Genomic DNA, 4,627 nt, shown 5'->3' with positions numbered 1-4,627 from the left:
CAAAAGAAAGTTAAAAAAGGGGATAGTGCAAATACTTGGAAAATGAATAACTTACTTCTCCAAAAGGAGTGGATACTGGACAAAATAAGAGGCAAAATCAGGAAGTTTCTACAAAACAATGAGAATAAGAATACAACATACCAAAATCCATGGGCTACAGCAAAGGCAGTTATGAGAGGGCGCTGAAAACAATAAATGCCAATATGAAGAAGAGAGACTTAAGGTGGACAATTTATCACAAAACCTTCAGCAGCTGGAACAGAGTCAACAGAATAACCCTTCTAATAGCAAAAGGAAAGAATTTATTCAAATCAGGGCAGAGATAAATGAGTGGGAAAACAAAAGAATGCTGGAGAAAATTAACAGTAAAAAGTTGGTTCTTTGAAAAGATGAACAGAATCAACAAACCGATGGCAAAACTAACAAGAGATAGGAAGGAACAGACGTCAATATCCAGGTTGAGGGATGAAACAGGGGAAATTACAACTGACCCCAATGAAACTAAAAGACTTATCACACAGTCCTATGAAGGGCTGTACTCCAAGGAATACAACAACGTGGAAGACATGGACAAATAGCGGAAAAAGTAAACCTTCCCCAGATTATCCAACATAGATGTCAAGAATTTGAACAGACCCATAGCAAAAGAAATAGATTAGGTTATCAAGGAACTGCCAACTTAAAATAACCCTGGCCCAGATGGCTTCACAGGAGAATTCTATCAAGCATTCAGAGAAGAGCTGAAACCAACGCTACACAAGCTCTTCCAGGACATAAAAAAGGACGGTAAACTCCAAAACACATTCTATGAAGCTAGTATAACACTGATACCAAAATTGGGCAAGGATCTGATAAGAATAGAGAACTACAAGCAGATATCACTAATGAATATAGATGCAAAAATCCTTAACAAAATCTTGGCCAATATAAAAAGAAAAATTCATCATGACTAAATGGGATTCATACCAGGGATGCAGGTTTGGTTCAACATTAGAAAATCTATCAACATTATCCACCATATTGAGAATATAAAGGACAGAGACCACATGATATATCAATAGATGCAGAAAAAGCATTCAACAGCATTTAACATCCTTTCCTAATTAGGACACTCAATAAGATAGGACTGAAAGGAAAATACCTCAATATAATTAAAGCTATATATGAAAATCCAACAGCCAACATTACAATCAATGGAGAAAAGTAGAAAACATTCCCAATGAAAAAGGGAACCAGAGAAGGGTGCCCCTTGTCCCCACTTTTATTCAATATCGTCCAGGAGGTCCTAGCTAATAACATAAGGCAATGGAAGGACATCAAAGGTATTCATCTGGGGAAAGAAGAAGTGAAATTTTCATTATTTGCAGATGGTATGATTGTATATATGGAGAACCCCAAAGGCTCCACAACAGGATTGCTGGAAGCAAGCAGAAATCAATTGGATTGTTATATACAACTGACAGGATTACAGAAAATGAGGTCAAATAGGTAGTACCCTTCACAAATGCCAAACATAAATTGAAATATCTAGGGATATACCTAATCAAAACAAAACAAAAAAGATCCGTATGAGGAAAACTATAAAACTTTAGTACAAGAAACCAAAAGGGACCTTCACAAATGAAAAAATATCCCATGCTCGTGGATTGGTAAATTCAATATTGTAAAGATGTCGGTCCTACTTAAGGTACTATGTAGGTTCAATGCAATCCTGATGCAAATACCAACATCATTTTTCAAAGAAATGGGAAAACTGACTACCAACTTCATATGGAAAGGGAAGAAACCCAGAATTGGCAAAAGAACTTCTCAAGAAGAAGAATAATGTGTGTGTGGGGGGGAGGGTGGGGAGTAGTTTGCATTACCTGACTTTAAAACTGATGATACAGCCATAGTTGTCAAAACAGCATGGTCCTGGTATAACGATAGATACTTGGACCAATGGATTAGGACAGGAAATCCAGGAATAAAAGCAGAATACAGATAACTGATCTTTGATAAAGCACCCTCCCCTTCCCTAATCAAATGGGAAGCAGATGCCCTTTTAACAAATGGTGCTGGATAAACTGGCTGTCAACCTGCAGAAAAATGAACCAAGACCTTTACCTCATCCCATACACAACGACAAAGTCAAGGTGGATCACAGACCTTGAGGTAAAACTCAAAACCATCAGGCTTGGACCAAGCAAGAACTAGCATCCTGGAGACCAGAAAGCAGATGCTCATGCCCAAGAAAGGCAGAATTTCACCCATCACTTCTCCCGTGTGCTCAGAGTGCTGACCAAGGATAAGCTAGGGCATCCAGAGTCGGGAGATGCTGTTGGCCCAGCTCAGGAAGGTCCTGGAGTACAATGTCCTTGGAGGCAAGTACAACCGAGGTTTGACAGTGGTGGCTGTGTTCCAGAAGCTGGTGGAGCCCAGGAAACAGGATGCTGACAGTCTGCAACGGGCCCTGACGGTGGGCTGGTGTGTCCAGTTGCTCCAAGCTTTCCTCCTGACACTGGATGCCAGAATGGAGTCATCCCTCACCTGCTGGGGGGGAGTGGGGGGGGGGAGTGGTGCAGCACTGAAGATATGCTGGTACCAGAAGCCAGGAATAGGTCTGGATGGCATCGATGAGGCCAGGCTGCTGGAATCCTGTGTCTACCACCTGCTGAAGCTCCACTGCCAGGGGAAGCCCTACTCCCTGAACCTGCTTGAGGTCTCCCTGAAGAGTTCCTATAGACTGAGATGAGACAGACCCTGGACCTCATCACTGACCCGCAGGGCAACGTGGATCTCAGCAGGTTTATCCCAAGGAGGTACAAATCCATTGTCAAGTACAAGACCTCATTCTACTCCTTTTACCACCCCGTCGCTGCTGCCATGCCCATGGCAGGCATTGACAGGGAGAAGGAGCATTCCGATGCCAAGCAGATCCTGCCGGAGATGGGCGAGTACTTTCAGATCCAGGATGATGACCTGGACCTCTTTGGTGACCCCAGTGTGATGGGCAAGGTTGGCACTGACATCCAGGACAACAAATACAGCTGGCTGGTGGTTCAGTGTCTGCAGCGGACCTCTCCGTGGCAGTGCCCGGTCCTGCAGGAGAATTACAGGTAGAAGGAGGTAGAGAAGGTGGCACGGGTGAAGGTAATGAACAAAGAGATGGAGCTGCCAGCCATGTTCCAGCAGTATGAGGAAGCCAGCTTCTCCAGCCTCAGGAGACTCATCAAGCAGTAGCCGGGCCGCTGCCGCCCTCCATCTTCCGGGGGCTAGCACACAGGATCTAGAAGCGGCAAAGTGACCTTGAGCCTGGGAGGGCAGGCCTCAATAAATTATTGTTTAACCTTAAAAAAAAAACAACTATTAGGCTCATCAAAGAAAAAATAGGAACAAAGCTAAGAACCTTAATGCAGGCAACATATGGACTGTCAGCAATAATGAAGGATGCTTACCCATAGGAAGAGAACAAAGATGTGTGTGACATACTAAAGATAAAACACTTGTGTGCATCAAGAGACTTCATCAAGAGAGTAATGAGAGAGCCCACAGACCGGGAAAAGATATTTAATAATGACATATCAGACAAAGGTCTTATTTCTAAAATTTACAGAGAACCTTGTGTGTTAGTCCAGGTAGACTAGAGAAACAAATCCAGAGACACTCATATGTGTGTAAGGGAGAACTTTATATCAAGGAGCAATTGTACATTAAGAAAATTAGTTCAGATCAAGTCCATAAGTCCAACATTAGCCCACATGTGTGATACCAATCTATAAAGTCCTCTTCAGTCTCACACAAAACATGCAATGATGCCGAATGCAGGAAGATCACAGGTCAGTGGGTGGAAAGTCTTGTGGATCCAGTGGCAGTGGAAGCATCTCCGCTCCGGTAGGAGTTTCCACATGGCTCCTCCAGCTCCAGTGCTCTAGTGTAGCTCCATGTGTCTTGTCAGCAGGAAGTTCAGGCAAAGTGTGTGTGTGACCAGCCTCCAGCAAGCTATTTATCTCTGTGGTGCCTTCAAATATGGTCATCAAACTGCGACCTGATTGACAGGCTAGATTCCACCCCTTCACAAATTGACACCAGATTATATAACAGATAATATAACCCTACAATTTTACAATAAGAAAAAAATGAATAGCCCATTGAGGAGGTGGGCAAAAGACATGAACAGAAGATTCACAAAGGAGGAAACCCAAATTGCCAATAAACATATGAGAAATGTTCCTGATCATTAGCTATCCAGGAAATGCAATTCAAAACTACCATGAGATATCACCTAACACCCACAAGGATAGCCCCATTCAAAAAAACAGAAATCACAAGTGTTGGAGGGGGGTGGAGATAGGCACTCTCGTTCACTCCAGTAGTCTTGTAGATAGGTGCACCCACTGCGTAAAGCAATTTGATGATACCTAAAACAGATGGAAATCGAGTTCCCTCATGTCCCAGCAATTTCATTACTGGGCATATACCCAGAAGAAATAAGAAATAGACCACGCCTAGACATCTGTGCTCCAACATTCATCACTGTGCAGTTTATAATTGCAAAGAACTGGGAACAGCCTAAATTTCCATCAGATGAAAGGATTAAAAAACTCTGGTATATGCACACAAAGGAGTACTATGCATCTCTTAAAAA

The 4,627-nt window shown here is 42.7% G+C and overlaps 1 pseudogene; it reads left to right on the top strand.

Annotated features, from left to right (window-relative positions):
- Positions 1–1,669: 1,669 nt before the first annotated feature.
- The window catches only part of LOC101661699, a 9,600-nt pseudogene continuing 6,642 nt past the window's right edge, over positions 1,670–4,627 (top strand).

The sequence above is a fragment of the Echinops telfairi genome, unplaced genomic scaffold (assembly GCF_000313985.2).
Source record: "Echinops telfairi isolate 266 unplaced genomic scaffold, ASM31398v2 ScPeMD7_7441;HRSCAF=8479, whole genome shotgun sequence".
Classification (NCBI taxonomy): Eukaryota; Metazoa; Chordata; class Mammalia; order Afrosoricida; family Tenrecidae; genus Echinops; species Echinops telfairi.
Note: the sequence above shows the minus strand (reverse complement) of the source record. Positions and strands in the feature narration are given on the sequence as shown.